A 16,097-nucleotide genomic window follows, 5' to 3' on the forward strand; every position below is an offset into this window, starting at 1 on the left:
ACCCCCAGATTTTTACCCATAACACAATCCTGCAAAATACTGGCAGGCAAAGACTTGACCCAGGTCTACAGAGCTGAAGTCTTCTTCTCTCTGCTTTTGTGGTTGGGGCAAGAAGTAGAGCCTGTGATCAGAGAGCCGGGCCACCTCTCCTGCACCTTGCCTGCTGGCCCTGTGCTCTGCCCACAGCAGGGAGCAAAGGCCTGAAGAAGAGCAAGAAAACCCATCAGGAAAACTTGCTCTTTTCCTCCAGCCTCCCCCTATCAACAGAGAGCTTTTACAGCACTAGGATGTCATGTGGAATGTCATCTTCAGTGGCTTTGGAATCAAACCATTCTGGGTTTGAATCTTCATTCTGCTTCTTAGAAGCAAGCTGTGTGATCTTGGGCTGGTCGCTTCACCTCTCTGAACTTCAGCTTCCTCACCTGAGATAAAGGACTTTCCTACAGGGTTGTGTAAGGTTTAGATAAGAAACGTGACTGCATCTAACATAGATAAGGTGCTGGGTGAGCGTCAGTTGTCTGCCTATCTGCTCCCCTTTAAAGCTCTTGTTTTGATCCCTTGGAAGACAGTTATTGGAGAAATGCAGACCACTGTTGTCTTCCGAGCAGACAATAAAATACCCCTGACCCACCCTAGCGAAGCCCTCCTCTGCCTGCACTCTCCTCCGTCCCATCTCTGGGGCCGCTAAACCTTCCCCTTAGCATGAACGCCCACGCTTTGCAAATCCTCAAATGCTGCGAGACAAGCTGGGTACACGTTGTCTTCCCTATTCACACACAGGACGTCCTGGACCTGAGACTCACATGACCCAGCTTGGGTCACACACAAGCCATGGCGTTGCCTGGAACAGGGTGTCTCCATCTCGACACCATTGGCATTGGGAGTGGGACAGTTTCCTAAGTCCTGTGCGACGCAGGGTGGTTTAGCAAGCCTCTCTGCTCTCTACCCTCCGGTGCCAACAGTACCACCCACCCCAGCCCCAGCAACCAAAAACTTCTCCAGACATCATCAGATGTGCCCCAGTAGCTAAGCCAGGCCTGCTGAGAACCACGGGCCTGGGGTGCTGTTGGCCAGTTTAATCTTTTATTTTGAAAATGCAAACCCAAGAACCAATAACCCACAATTTTATTTTTCCCTTGACACACTCGTAACCTCTTGAAAGTAGATAGAACCCACATTTCAATAACTACCTTTAGCATTTTTATCAGTGTGTTTTCAGGATGACGGGTGGAAGAAGATTGGGGAAAAAATATTTGGACGCCAACGCTTTATTCCATTGAGCTTTGGGAAAATCTCCATCTTGCAGGCTCCTACTGTATCGCCTGCTGATAATCAGCTCATAAAACAAGGGCTCAGCCGGGCCAGGCTTACAGAACTCCCACGGACTGACCATGATCAGGACCCTACTGCTCTCTGCGTTGGTGGCTGGAGGTAACCCCCATCGCCCAGAGGCACCGCTCTCCCAACCCCTGGTGGGACTGGGAACGGGGCCTTCCTGCCCTCCCGTCCCCGCCTGCCCACTCGCACTTCGCTCAGCCCTATGTGGTTACGGGAAAGATGGAGTGGAGTTTCAGAGAAGGAAAGTAGAGGCTGGACTGTGACCTCTCCGGGTCCAGAGCAGGCTTTCCCATCCGGGGTGCTGGAATTCAGCAAGCACGGTCCCCCACTGACTGGGTCACTGCTTCCTATACTCACCACCATCTCTCCTTCCATAGCTCTCAGCTGTGGGCTCCCCACTAACCTGCCCCAGCTGAGTAGGGTGGTCGGCGGTGAAGAGGCGACACCCAACAGCTGGCCCTGGCAGGTGAGTCCACCACTCTGCACCCCCCAATTCCACTCATTTTTCACCCCCCCTCCCCCCCTCCCCGTTTGCCCTTCCACCATGGGGTCTGTCAAGCTGGCAGAGATGAGGATTGATGAGACCTCAGTAGGCAGCATGGACAACTTCATCAATAAAATACATTTTTGTGGCCTTGGCCAACCTTGGGGCTGGGGAAGAGGCGCCCTCTCCAGCTTCAATAAGGAGTAGCTGGCCCACCACCCCTGCTCTCAAGTTCACAAATGTCTTACTATTAACCAATCAGACATTTGCTTACACACGTACTGTTATTTTTATGAGCCATTCATCACCAGCTATGCAAATGTTCCATGCCTTAAGAAACCAATCAGTGCTGTCTATGCAAATTAATCTTCAACTCAGTGTTATCAATGAAAACAAATGCTTCCTTACCTTGACATAATCAGAGGGAAATCACGATGAAATGCTCATTACTAGGCCATTCGTGAGCAGCATGCAAAGATAAGTGAATTTACAATTTCATAAACAAATGAGGAAACACTCTTATCTGACATAATTAGGACTGAGCAATTGGAAAGTTGGCTATAGAAAAATCATTTTAAATCATACTATATGCTTTTAACATTTTTTTTAACTTAGAAATGCTTCATACACACTTATCTGTTCACCAATCCTTTGAATTCTAAACTTTCTCATAAAAACCAACCTGGTAATATGGCACCTCTAAGTCCATTTCTTTAAAGTGGAGCAGTAACTTTAAGGTGCTCCGAAAGCCGTCTGAGTAAGGAGTCGATCCTGACTTTGTCACTCCTGCCCCCTCCCCCCCATCTTTCCGCTTTCTCAGACACCTAACCCAATAGCCTTATCTGTTTGTTTGTTGGGGGGAGACATTGCCATTTTTTAAGAGTCACCGTTAGCCAGTGTCTTCCAAGCATGTAATTTAGTTTCCCTATAAATCACGGCTCTCTTTTTTGAACTCAGAGTTCATCAGTTCTGCATCTTTTCAAAACACATTAATTGTAAGTGCAACTGACAGAACAGGTTTGGGAAGGAACCCAGCTGATCAGGGCTCATCTCTAACCCAAGTGGTCAGAGTACCTGCTGGAGGCAAGTGGCCAGGGTGGCCCCTGCCGCAGGGGCTGATTCACCGAGGGAATTCGAGCAGCCATTGGTTTGTGCCTGGATTAAGGAGGCGTCCATGGGCATAGCTTAGTGGCAGAGCGCTTGCCTGTCATGCAGAAGGCCTGGGAGCTCCCCTCAGCACAGCCAAAAAGAAAAAGTGTCAAGGACAGAATGGTGCCTGAAAAGTCACGATCTATATTCCTGGCCCTATGTATTTTTGCTAGTTTTTCACCTCTTTCAGTCTCACATGTTCTCTGTGGGAAGAGGGGCAACAGCCCCTCCGCTATGGGATCCCCAAAACCAGAATGCATTTGTGCTGAGAAACCAACTGATGTTGCAGGAAAATCCTTCCTGGTATAACTGTATCCTCGCCTTGGGAACCAACTAATGTTAGTCTTGGAAAGCTCCCCGCCCTTCCTGCTTCTGTTTCCCTGGGGAAGTTTTTATTATTATAATTATTATTATTATTATTATTATTATTATTATTATTATTACTGGGCTGGGTGGGCAGATCTAGCCCAGGTGGGGACTCAGGTGAGGCAAGCGAAGCCCTCAATTAGGGAGAATGATTTAAAGGGGTACCACAAAGCTCAGCACCCAAAATGAGTGATGTTTTAATGCACTATTTTTAAAAGCAAACTATGCAAAACTATCCATGATGAACAGAATGTCAGAACTTCAAACAAAGCCAGGATTAATTAAAGTGACTGGACACTGTACCCAACCACCGTTCTATCCTGGAATCTTCTATCCAACCCAAGACATGCTCAAAAATAACATGAGAAGCACTTTAAAACTAAAGCAGAATTTTTTTACTTTGTTATTGTTTCTTCTTAGTTCTGCATAACAATAGGATTCATTCTGGCATAATTATAGAAGCATGGAATATAATTTGCTCTAATTCAGTCCCCAGCATGTCTCCTGCCCCGCCCCTCCACCCTCTCCCTGTTCCCTTCCCCTCTCCTCTGGCTGATCTTTCTGCTGTTTACTTACAGTGTCTTTTCTTGATCAGTGTCCTGTGGATGTATGATGGTGGGATTCACTGTGGTGTATTCATGTACGTGCGTAGGAAAGTCAGGTCAGGTTCATGACACGGTCTTTTCCTATCCTTCCCCTCCTTCCTTCCCTTCATTCCCTTTTGTCTACTCCTCTGATCTTTCTTCTATTCTTTTTTTTTTTATCCCCCTTCCCTTATTTTGGATTAGCTTCTGCATATCAGAGAAAACATTCAACCTTTGATTTGGGGGGACTGACTTATTTCACTTAGCATGACAGTCTCCAGCTCCATCCATTTCCAAAAACAGATGTAGGAGCAGCGACCAGACTCAGCTCTGTGCTCTGCCAATTACGGTTTGGTATGACCTGGAACAATTAAGCTGACCTTATTGCACAGGTGGCATTAGAAAATATTTAACAGTCTTCATGGGCACAGACCTCCTCATGCAGATGTTCACAGCTGCCTTAATTAAGACATGAGCTGATTCACATTCTAAGCTTAGGGCCAGTGCCGGGCACAGGGTAAGTGGTCAGTTTACTAGAAATTCGTAGTGTTGGATATTGTGATCATTAATCATCCCAAGTGTCTGCATGATGACCATTATGGTCCTCGACTTCCATATAAGGTAACCAGGACTCAGAATGTTACATAATTGCCCAAAGTCACCCAGGCCTCAGGAAGAAGTTAACCTGGAGCAGAGACCCAGGGGAAGGTGGAGGAGATAGGTTGATACCTGGGAAGAAAAATATTCCAGCAGCAGGAACGGTCAGTGCAAAGGGCCCTGGGGCAGCAGTGGGCTTGAAATATTTGCAGAACTGATGAAGGTCAACATGACCAAGGGGAGGGGAGGGGAAGGCTGGAGATTGGAGAGGTGATGTAGGACTCAGTAGACCACTAGACTTTTGAGTTTTACACTACAAGAAGGGGAGCCACATGGAGGTTCTGAACAGAGATATAATCAGATTTATGTGTAGAAAGGATCATTCTGGCGGTTGTGTGTTTAGGGTGAGGGGTAGGCTAAGGTGGGAGCTGGAAGAAAGATAGGGGACCAGGAGCTGGGGTGCAGCTCAGAGGTAGAGTGTGTGCTTAGCAGGTGTGAGGCCCCAGGTCCCATCCTCATGACCAAAAAAAAAAAAGAGATCAGGATATCATCCGGGCAAGGGATGAGGTGTCTGGGACAGAGAGTGAAGTACAAAGGGGAGCATTTTCTCTGTGTATGGAGTTACAGCTGATGGGGTTTTGTTTGGTTTGCGCTTGTTTGTTTGGTACAGAGATTGAACCCAGGGGCGCTTTACCGCTGAGCTACACCCCCAGCCCTTTTTCTTTTTTGAGCCTGGGTGTCTCTAAGTTGCTCAGGTTGGCCTCAAACTTGTGATCCTCCTGCCTCAGCCCTCCTGAGTCTTTGGGATTATAGGCGTGGGCCACACAGCTGGCTTGCTGATGGATCAGAGTGAGGGGTAAGAGGGAAAGGAGCCCAAGGCGGCCCCAAGGATTTTTAGCCTGAGCAGCTGGGAAAGAGGAGGTGGTATTGACCGTGCCAGAGAACCTGGGAACGGAAGAGGTTTGGGGGAAATTAAGAGTTTGGATTTGAACATATTATATTGGAGGCTGGTTCCTAAGGAAATAGTTCCTAAGAAGGGGCAGATCCCAAAAAGATGTGCAGAGGGTTTTTTTTTTTTTTTTTTTTCATTTGCAAAACATTTTCCTGCGTTTTGTCATTTTGTCAATCTTTGTTTTTTTTTTTTTTTTTTTTTTTTTTTTTTTTGCTGTGCTGGGGATCCGAACCCAGGGCCTTGTGCTTGCAAGGCAAGCACTCTACCAACTGAGCTATCTCCCCAGCCCCCAGAAGTTATTTTTTAATAGTCTGTAACTTTTTGTTAATCATGCCTTTGTGTGTTCATTGGATTTTTTATATTCTCTGAAGCACCGAGGGCTTTCTACCCTGATTTCTGAGGTTCGGGCCCCCTTAGGTTTGACTTGGGCCGAGAGCCGGCTCAACTCAGCTGCTCCCAGCGGAAGACTGAGCCGGAGGGTGCTTCTCCACAGGTCTCCCTGCAGTACAGCTCCAACGGCCAGTGGCGCACACCTGCGGAGGGTCCCTGGTGGCAACAACTGGGTCTTGACCGCTGCCCACTGATAGGTAACTGCCTTACCCTGGTCACCATGGAAGCTCGCCTGACCAGCCGGTGCTCATCTCCAGGAGAGGTGACCCAAAGGCCTGAACCGCGCTATCTCAAGGAGCTTTGCAAACAACCCCTGCCTGGCCGACCCAGCTTTAGATGACCTCTGACTCTGTCTGCTGTTGACTGACAATCAGTACACGGCCTAGACGGAGGCCAGGTGTGGAGGACAGGGAGGCCCCATTTCCGCCCCCCTGGGAGTACCAGGTGGCCTCTCCCTCTGGAATTGGGTTCACTTGACCACTTAAATAGCTTCTCTGAGCTTGCAGCTTTCCCTTGCAAAAACTTAGATAAAAGAATTTGGTTGTTTTTTTTTTTTTTTTCAGTACTGGGGGTTAAACCCAAGGTGCTTCTACCACTGAGGCCCATTCCCTGGGGCATTTTTAATTTTTATTTTGAGACAGGGTCTCACTAACTTATTCCAGCTGGTCTTGAACTTGCCATCCTCCTGCCTCAGCCTCCTGAGTGGCTGGGATCACTGGTGCCTGGCAGGGAGAACAGAATTTAGTGTGGATTAAATGAGTTAAAGGGCCTGCCACTTAATAAGTGCTCAATAAAGGTTGATTACGACATATGTACAATTATAAAGCCACAAAGGAGAGAAACTGTCCACCCTCTTCTCCCCGCATGTCCTCTGCTCATCTCACGTTGGTCAGAGATCTTCGGCATTCCAGTTGGGGTCGGCGTGGGACTGTCACCGAGATCGACCTTCCCCCACCTGATGGATTAGGTTTATGAGGTGGCGAGGCTGGGAAACCAGGCGCCCTGGCTTCAGTTCTGGGTTCTCACTGGACTCTTTGCTGGGCCTCAGTGTCCCCATGAGAACTCAGTGTCCCCACTGAGAGGCAGGGAATTAAACTAGAAGATCGACATTGATATTCTTACGACTTTTCTCGTCTGACAGCTCAGCGTTAGCAACGTCACTTCCCGGTGACGGTTTCCATGTTACAGCATTGACCTGCATGGTGACCAACGATCCGCCTAGGAAAGGGAAGTTCCCAAGGCCCACGAGTGGTTCATGCAGCCGTCACCCCAGAGGCACCATGTCCCGGTGTCCCTGCCGGGGAGGGGGCCGGGGGTAGAGGGACTGACCCTCAGTGCCCGGCCCTCCAGCTCCTCCAGGACCTACCGCGTGCTGCTGGGCCGCCACAGCTTGTCCACGGAGGAGCCAGGCTCGCTGGCCGTCAAGGTCTCCAAGGCTGTCATACACGAGGACTGGAACGCCAGCAAACTCTCCAACGGGTGCGCTGTCTGGGGGCTCCGGGTGGGTGGCCCCTCTGCCCCCACCGCTTCGCCCCTTCTGTAAGGAGGGGAGGGTGCGACCGGGCAGAGCTGCCCGGTGGGGGGTGACAGGCCAGGTGGAGCAACCTGCGTCTCCTGCCTGCTGAGCCTGCAGGCTCCTGTGTGCCCGGGGCCATCACTGACCAGGTGTCCAGTCCATGCCAAGGGACACGGATGGAGCTTTCAGTGGAGCAGGACACGGTCCCTCCCTACTTCCTGTCCTCCCAACAAGGTCTTTGACATTTTCCAAGACGCCCAGCTGCGCTCCTGGAGATCCCTGGAAAAGGTCCCTGCACTCTCCAAAGCCCTGGGCTAACCTTCCGCCCTTTCCTGACCCAGGAACGACATCGCCCTGCTCAAACTGGCCTCGTCCGTCTCCCTGACTGATCAGATCCAGCTGGCCTGCCTCCCGCCTGCCGCACCATCCTAGCCAAACAACTACCCCTGCTACGTCACAGGATGGGGCAGGCTGCAGAGTAAGTGCTCCCCGGGAGCACCCAGGCCAGGCAGGGAAGCGGGGTGCTGTCCCCCGACTGGCTGGGTCTCGCCCCCCACTGGTCATCCCAAGGGGTTTGGCTGCCTTGCAGAGCAGGACAGTCTCTCCAAGTCTGGCCTGGGTCCAAATCCCAGTTCTCCCACTATGAGCTGTGTGACCTTGGGTACATACGTGGCCTCTCTGTGCTAATTTCCTCATCTGTGAAATGGAGATAATAACAGCACCTACGTCACAGAGAGGATGAAGGAGATAGCCCAAGGGAGGTACTCAGACCAATAACAAAGGCACACAGTAGCTGCTGCTGCGTGCGAGTTGTTAGGGTCACTGGGATGGAATGAGGGCTAGAGAGACCTGCATGCACAGGTGGGCCTGGAACAGCACTGAGTCTGTGAACTCGAGGTTCTGGAGCTCCACCAAGGCCCCTGGCGCCCTCAGGGGACCCTCCCTCCCCTTGCCCAAACCTGAACCCTGTGCCACTGGTTCTTGCTACTGAGAACATGGCTGGGCGTGAGTCTTCTGACCTTAACCCAAGGGCCAGAAATCCCATGGCAGTACACCACCAAGAAAGGGACTAGAGCGCCAGCCCTTCCCTTGTAAAATCCAGGGAGGCTTGTGCAGAAGAGGATTCTTTTCATAATGACACAAACCTATGAGTGACGCCTAAGTACATCAACACTCTACCTCAGAGAAATGCCTCCGGCCCTCCTGACCAGCTCGTCTGCAAACCGCGGACACAGGAAACAAAGAGGAAGCAGGGAGGGTGGAGGAGACATCGGGTACAAGTGTGATCACCTGCTTATCCAGACAACCCCAGGCGGTGAGATGGAGAGAGGGTGGCACAGCGAGGGCCAGGGAGTGTCCAAATGCTTGGCTGTAGATCACTATGTAACCTCAGCAAGCCACTCTGGACCTCAGTTTCCTCATCTGTAAAACGGAACTCTGTTGGTGAAGATTAGAAGACACATTGTGTGAAAGAAAGTACTTTGTACAGTGCCAGATGTTATCCAAGAATTAATTACATATTGATTAGAGTGATCTTCGGCGAGGCACTTAATTTCTCTTGATTTCAATGTCCCATCTATCAAACAATACATATTGACATGTCTGTGAGGCTTGTCATGCTGTGGAAAGCCTCGTAAAGTGCAAGTGAAGAATAAAAAACGATCTTTATCCTTTCCATTAGTGGATGGTAATCCTGAGGGGTGATACTTGACGGCAGTGTCATCAGGGGCCATTAGGAAAGCTCTACCCTGACACACCAACTATTTTTCCCAGCTGGAAATGCCCGCGGCCTTACTGGCGTATTTAGGTAATGAGAACCCAGGGAAGTGGCTCAGCAGAAAGGAGATTTGATGTAAGGATTAAGAGTCTCAACCCAAAGGCAGAGAGGCCACAAGCAGCCATTAGGAACAGGACAGAACCAGGAACTGGACACCTGTAAGAAATTCAATGAGCCCACCCTCAGAATTTCCTTCCTGGGTGGGTCCACCCTCATGCTTCTCTTCATGGAAAAAAATTGGCAGCCACTGCCAGTAGTTTCTCTGGGCGGGAATTCTTAAGTCTCCACCCCTAAGTCCCAGGAGAAGGAGCTCATTGGCTTAGCGTAAGTCAGGTGGCTCACCCCTGAACCAATCGCCAGTCAGAACACTGACCAATCAACTGCGAGGGCACAGAATAGAACACATGGGCTGCTCCCATTACAACCCTGGGAGAAGTAACAAGGACCACAAGAGAGGGGCTGGACAGGACGCCCACCGGTGTCACTACCTTCCTCTTTACTCGGGAGTCCCTCTGTCCCTCTGACACCTTCTTTCTGTCTCAGCCAACGGGGCTCTTCCCGACGTCCTGCAGCAGGGCCTGCTGCTGGGTGGACTATGCCACCTGCTCCAGCCCCAGCTGGTGGGGCCAAAGCTCTGTGAAGACCAACATGGTCTGCGCCGGGGGCGATGGTGTCATCTCCAGCTGCAACGTGAGTACCCAAGGGCAGGGGCTCCCTCCACCGTGAAGCGTGGCCAGGGTGGGGAGAGGCCCTGCAGGTTCCCCACCTGTCCTCCCTCCTTCTGGCACAGCACCGGACACCCCTCTGGACATTCCAGAACCTGGCATTGGTCCTTAAAATCTCCAGAAAAGATGGTTGGAGATTTTCCTTGTAGGGTCCACCCTTCCTCACTGCTGGGAAGTCCTTCCTTGGATCTCTTCGGGGTCTCTCATCCCTCCTTCTTCTGCACAGGAGGGGACCAAGAGGAAGTCGTGTTCTGGGTTAGGGTTTTTCTAAGGAGGCTTGGCTTCTACCTGAGTTGTTGAATTAATCTCCGTGAACAGCCCAAGGGTCCCCTCAAGGTAGCTGTCACCAGAGCCTTCCTGGAGACGGTGTCTTAACCCAAAGAAACTGGCATGGTGGGCTTTGCGGTGCAGCGGGCACCGAGAGGGAAGGGGCTTCTCGTGCCCTTTAGACCAAGTGTGCCCGACACTCTGCCACATGGACCCCCAGGAAACTCCTGTCACGGGAGGAATTGGTGGTGGTGGTTCGGGGCTCGGCAGCCTGACTCTGGCGTGCAGCTGCGGGCGCCCCTTGGGTCTGGACCTCGGGCAAGGTGCGGCCTCTGAGCAGCCCAGCCTCCCCTCTCGGTTGAGCTGGGCACTTGGGACGCTCGCCTCACAGCTGCTGTGAGCATGGACTCAGAGGCGGCCTGTGAGGCACTCGGCTCAGCTCAGGACCCCCAGGGAGAAGGGGGCTTCAGAGTGGCTTCAGAGCCCGGGCAGCCCAGGATGCAGCAGCAGGAGCACCTTGAGGACAGGGCCCCCGGGCAGCCCCTTCCCTCCCCTTCGTCTGACTCTTGCTCAGGGCGATTCTGGAGGGCCACTGAACTGCCAGGCGGCTGACGGCCGGTGGCAAGTGCACGGCGTGGTGAGCTTCGGCTCCTCTCTCGGCTGCAACTACTACCACAAGCCCTCCGTCTTCACCAGGGTCTCCAACTACATCGACTGGATCCAAAAGGTAAGGACTGACCAGCCCTGAGCCTTGGGTCCTGCCCTGTCACCTGGCCCCACAAACACCACACCCACCTGGGATCTAGAACCCCTCCTTCAAAGGAGGCAGGGGCCTGTGGAGGAAGCTGCTCACCTGGGCAGCTCTGGCTGGACCTGGCATGGCGTCCACAATTCCTGCGTGTGTCAAATGGGGTGAAAAGCTACATAGAGGGTGAGCTTGTCCCAGGAGACTGGACACAAGGACAGCCCTTGGGCATTTAGAGTGGGCTTCTTAGGATTAGTGGGGCATTTCACTTGTGCTTCTCAGTGCGGGGGCCCTGACCTCACCATCCGGTGCTATGAATGGTCATATTTATCTCAAAGTCCAAACCTGATGATCCGAGACCCCCCCAACCTTTACTATTAGAAATCAGTCCCCCAGCTATTCCGTAGGGTGACCAGCCATCCCAGTTTTCCCAGGACTGAACGTTCCTGGGATGAGCGCTCTCAGTGCTGGGTTGGGATGGTCCCAGGCAGAGGGGGCCGAGTTGGTCTCTTGAACTGTGAATGTTCCCCCTAGAGCTGTGTCCTGTGAGCTTCCACACCAGCCCAATTTCTATTTTGTATTGCAACCAAACCATTTGTTCACAATAACCATAAAAATTATTCATTAAAAATAATTGCTGGCACTGTATAAAACGGCAGCTGTGGGTAGAAGCAGCCGGATGACAGTAAGAGTCAGGAAGTGGCGTCCCTAAGAAAGGGGCCTGGGGGCAGGTGGGAGGGCCCCGCGTGTGGGGCTGGAAGCCAGGCGGGAGAGCCGCTGCCGTGGAGGGAGGTTTTAAGCCACCCCGGCATTGCCACCACCGGGTTTGCTCTTCTGTAAAGAGGGACTTGAACTCAACCAGGGCCTTCCACATTTCAGGAGCCACGGCAAGTGGGGACTGTGCCCGAGGCAGAGCCTGCAAGGACGGGGAGCTGGCATCTGGTCTCATTAAGTTTAATTTGCAAGGCACTGTTCGATTGAATTAGATTGTCACTCTGTTACAAACCAAATATGAAACTGCTGCGTGAGCCTGTGGCCACCCAAGGAAAACCACGCGGCCCAGCAAGCAGGCGGCCGCTTCCGAGTTCGCCCATGATGCCTGGCGGCTCCGTGCTCATTTGCGCATCTGCTGGCTCTGCTTGGCCAAGTGGCCACAGGCCCCAGAGAGCCCAAAAAAGTTAGTCAGAAAAAATGGAAAGGCAGGAAGGAGAGAAGCCATTGATTTGTAGGGTCGTTGTTGATGTTGGGTGTATTTTGGTCAACTGGCAGAGCCATGATTCAATTTTGGCAGAGGGACATCTGCATCCAGCTTTTGAGGGGCCGCCAACATTGCTTAGGGGCCTCGCTGCCTGGATGGAAGGATGCTCGGGGCTTCCACCCAGCCAGGTCTTAGGATCCTGTTCCAGCCCCAGCTGCTCCATGAGTCACTGTGCAGCTGGGCCTGGCAGCACCTCAGGACCCCAGGCAGGGCCCGGGGCAACTGTCCTGATGTGTTGTCCCAGCCTCAGCTGTTCCCAGCCCCAGATGCGGCACAGCAGAGCAGGCCAGATGGCAGGGGGCTCAACAGGAAAGCCAGCCTTGTGTGGCAGCTGAGGGAGGCCCACATTCACCACGACAGCCAGGACAGCACCAATGCCCAGCCATAGGCTCTGGAGTGGACTGTTAGGTGGCCAGCTGTCCCCTGGCAGAGGCTGTCCCAGCAGCTGCAAGAGGCCGGCGGCACCTTGCAGGTCCCAGGCCAGGGGCACACCATGAGCAGCCAGGAGGCACGAACAGCTAAGGCCCTGGGGGTGCTTGGGAGCACCTGTTGGCTGAACCTAGACAGATGGTGGGTCAAGGTCAGGGCCTGCAGGCAGGTGCAGGGAGGAGACCCCACCCTCCCAACAGACGCCACCGAGTGACAGCAGCACATGATTCTTCAGCTGTCGCTAGCTTTATTTTCTTTTTCAGAAGGCAAAACATTTCTTTATGAAAATATTAAAAGAATACAGGAGTGCATCAAGTAGAAAAGATGAAGGCCCCTTGCTTCCCATGGCTGCACTGCAGGTCAGGGCTGCCAACAGCGCAGGGTGCACCCTGGGCTGCACGCGTACAGGGGCGCACGCTGCCTTCCCGCCAAAGAGGGGGTCCAACTCCCAGCTCCCCACTTGATCCCTCACATCTTGCTCCGTGGTACACAGACCCACGTCACTCCTCTGAGCGGTACCGGGCTTCCCGTTTCTCACTCGCATGCTGCTGTGGGAGCGTCCTGCACAGACGTCCTGCACGCCAGCCCAAGGACCTGGGCCACAGAGACCCCGGAGCGTCAGTGGGTCCTGCACGGGCAGATTAAAGGGTTCAGGGCAGGAGGTGTACCCCAGTATAGAGGTCCTGGGTCAGTCCCCAGCACCAAAAAAAAACAGGAAATGTCATCAGAATCCCTCAGGCAGGGGATACTGTGGTTCGGGCCACTTGTGACCTGCATGAGCCTCATGTGGCCTGGAAGGACAGGCAGAGGCGCCACTCTGCTGGTGGGTCACTTGCTTATTTTCTTGTGTGTGTCCTGCAGGTCATTGCAAATAACTAACCAAAGAAGCCTCTGGACATCAGAACTGGAAAGATGGCAGAAGCCAAATAATAATAAAGTGGCAATTACATGAATCACGTCTTGGTGAGACTTACTAGCAAACCATCCAAACCTGCATGACCCTGAAAACAGGGAACAGCAAAGGTCAGGACCGCTGAGGCCGCAGGGCCAGGGTAGGCTCTGGGCAAGCCCAGCACTGCCCCAGGGCACAGCATGGCCACCTGCACCTGGGGCGGGATCCCTCAGCAAGGAAGGCACATGGGCAGCAGGGTGGGGACTCGGAAGACCTGGCTCTAGCCAGACGTCTCCACTGGTGACCAGTATTCCTCTGGCAAGTCTCCCCCCACCTCCTGGGATGGAGTGGGGATCAAGTGAAATAAGACCCAGGGAAATGTCCCCAAAAGCAGAGTCTCTATAAGGAAGAACAAAGCGCCAGAGCACAGCGAGGGGGGAACAGACCAGAGAGCCCACATTCGCCTGAGGGTTAGCTGTTAAGACTAGATGATGCAGAGAGAGTGAGCCATTTCTGAAATTCCACTCTGCATGCAGGTCCCAGCTGCCAAGAGTCTAGCAGCCAAGCTTGTTGATCTAAGGGAGAAGCTGGTTTGTTTGTAGCCCCAAATCCCTGCAGATGGATGACTCTCAAGCGTGGGTGGTTCTGTCCCCCAGGGCACATTTGGCACTGTCTGAAGATATTTTTGGTTGGCATGACTCAGGATGCAGAGAGGGATGCTACTGTATCTGGAGGGAGGGGCCTGGGCTGGGGCAAAACACTGACAAGCATCAGGCAAGGCCCTCAGCGAAGGCGGACGGCCCACAAACAGCCAGAGGACGTGAGGTCGCAGGCCCCCGTCACTAATCCAGGACTGGCGGCTGATGAAGAGCCATGTGGATCTATGACTTTCTGCCTCTTCTTCCACTGCTGGCCGCTGTCTCCAGGCTGGAAGCTGCTGGGGGCCTGGCTGCTGTCCGAGCGAAGGAGCAGGCCCCGCACAGGCGGCAGAATCCTCGGCCCAGGAGGCTAGGCCTCACTGCCTCCAGGATGCAGCAGCAGGTCTTGGGGTGAGGCAGGGTGAGGGCCCCAGCCCCTTTAGGTCTTAAAGAAAAGTTTTTTCCGGAGGAAATTAAAACAACCAGGAATCTGTTTGTAAATTCCTCTCTCTGAAACAGCGTTAGCAACCTGCAAAAACACGACCACAGCGAGTCTGAGTTCAGTTTTCACCTGAAGCAAGTAGGCCGGCGGGGTTGGGGGTGCACTAAACCGGCCAGGGTGTGTGCGCACGCACGGTGCAGTGTGGTGCTGGGGACTGAACCTGGGGCCTCTCTCATGCTGCCCAGAGCTATGCTCCCAGCCCTGCTGTTTTTATTTGCCACAGTCTTGGAGAAGGTGCTGAGGCTGGCCTCAAACTAGCCATTCTCCTGCCTCAGCCTCCCAAATCGCTGGGATTACAGGCATGCACCCCGCCACCACATCTGGCCACCACATCTGTTCTTAAAACTTGCAGTTTTAAGAAAATGCAATATTTCAAAACTCAAAACTTCACAGAGTTCAAATCAGACCAAAAGCTTTGCATGAAGAAAGGTTGAAAGAAGACCAGGACCAGGAATCACATGCACAGCTGGGTCCTGGCTGTCCCCCCCAGGTGGTCTCGGAGGGTGACCCGCCAGGGCCGTGGCGCCTACACCCAGCATCTTGGGAGGTGGCTGCCTGTCTCCCTGGCTCTGCTCGCTGCACTTGGGCCAGAACCTCCCTCGGCAGTGAGCAGGGCCCTCACAGCCCCATCCAGGGCGCAGAACACCGGGCAGAGCAGGAGGGACCCAGGTGCACCCCCTGAGGCAGCCACATACTCGGCCCCTTGGAAGAAGCAACTGCTCCAAGTGGGGTTTCCATGGAGCAGGCCGCCCTCCCGCCTGTCTCACGGGGCCCTGATGCACTGCAGGGACATCATGATGCTCAAGGTCAAGAGTAAGACTATGCCATGGTGGGAGGGTGTGGAGCCACAACCAGCCCTCCGGGGCCACACTCTGACCACTGTGCCATCCCACCCTGGCAACGAGACAGCTGTCAGTGGGGACTCTCAACCTGGGGCTCTCAGGAGGCAGGGTAGGTGGCTCTTGCAGGCCGGCACATCCCTTGTCAAGAGAATCAAAGCCCCCAGCTTGCAGCACACAGGGCCCGCCTGTCCTTTGCCTTTGGTTTGGTCCTGGGTGCTGCCACGCATGCCCCGGAGAGTGCGCTGCCCTCCAGAGGGAGCTGGCACCCACCCTGAGCAGCAGGGACTGCAGGTCTTCAGAGTGAGCCCAGCCCTCGAGCACGCTGTCCAGGGTCTCGATGTACCAGGAGCCGCTGGAGGTGTCCCTCCAGGAGACGAAGCCTGCGGAGGGAAGGCTGAGCTCGGCACGGCCACCTCCAGACTGGACCCATCTGTGTGAGGCAGCAGCAGCCACGTCCCCATGGCCCTGTGCCACGGTGACTTTACTGCACCCTTGTGACCACCTCCTGAGCTTGGCTGAGACTGGTTTCCCAGCAAGGAAACCGAGGCTCTGAGAGTCCAATGACTCACCAGGGAGGAAGGTAGTATCTTGGTCCTTCCTTCCTCCTGTGCCCCACGCACACCAGCCCCGAGGTAGGATCACTATT

At 53.4% G+C, this 16,097-nt stretch overlaps 2 pseudogenes across 2 annotated transcripts in view; one reads left to right on the top strand and one right to left on the bottom strand.

Moving 5' to 3' along the window:
- The window catches only part of LOC306654597 (caspase-9-like), a 462,751-nt pseudogene that overhangs the window by 430,430 nt on the left and 16,224 nt on the right, over positions 1-16,097 (bottom strand). The window contains exons 8-9 of the transcript XR_013766787.1: positions 15,722-15,831; positions 14,377-14,636 (exon numbers count right to left, since the gene is read on the bottom strand). The product of XR_013766787.1 is annotated as a caspase-9-like (transcript). The remainder of the gene's footprint in view (positions 1-14,376; positions 14,637-15,721; positions 15,832-16,097) is intronic.
- On the top strand, positions 1,183-14,522 carry LOC306654589 (chymotrypsin-like elastase family member 2A; annotated as a pseudogene). Its single transcript has 9 exons — positions 1,183-1,431; positions 1,716-1,804; positions 5,964-6,057; positions 7,211-7,339; positions 7,718-7,854; positions 9,697-9,843; positions 10,720-10,872; positions 12,579-12,718; positions 14,396-14,522. The product of its transcript is annotated as a chymotrypsin-like elastase family member 2A (transcript).

This window comes from Sciurus vulgaris (genome assembly GCF_902686455.1).
Source record: "Sciurus vulgaris genome assembly, chromosome: 1".
Lineage (NCBI taxonomy): Eukaryota > Metazoa > Chordata > Mammalia > Rodentia > Sciuridae > Sciurus > Sciurus vulgaris.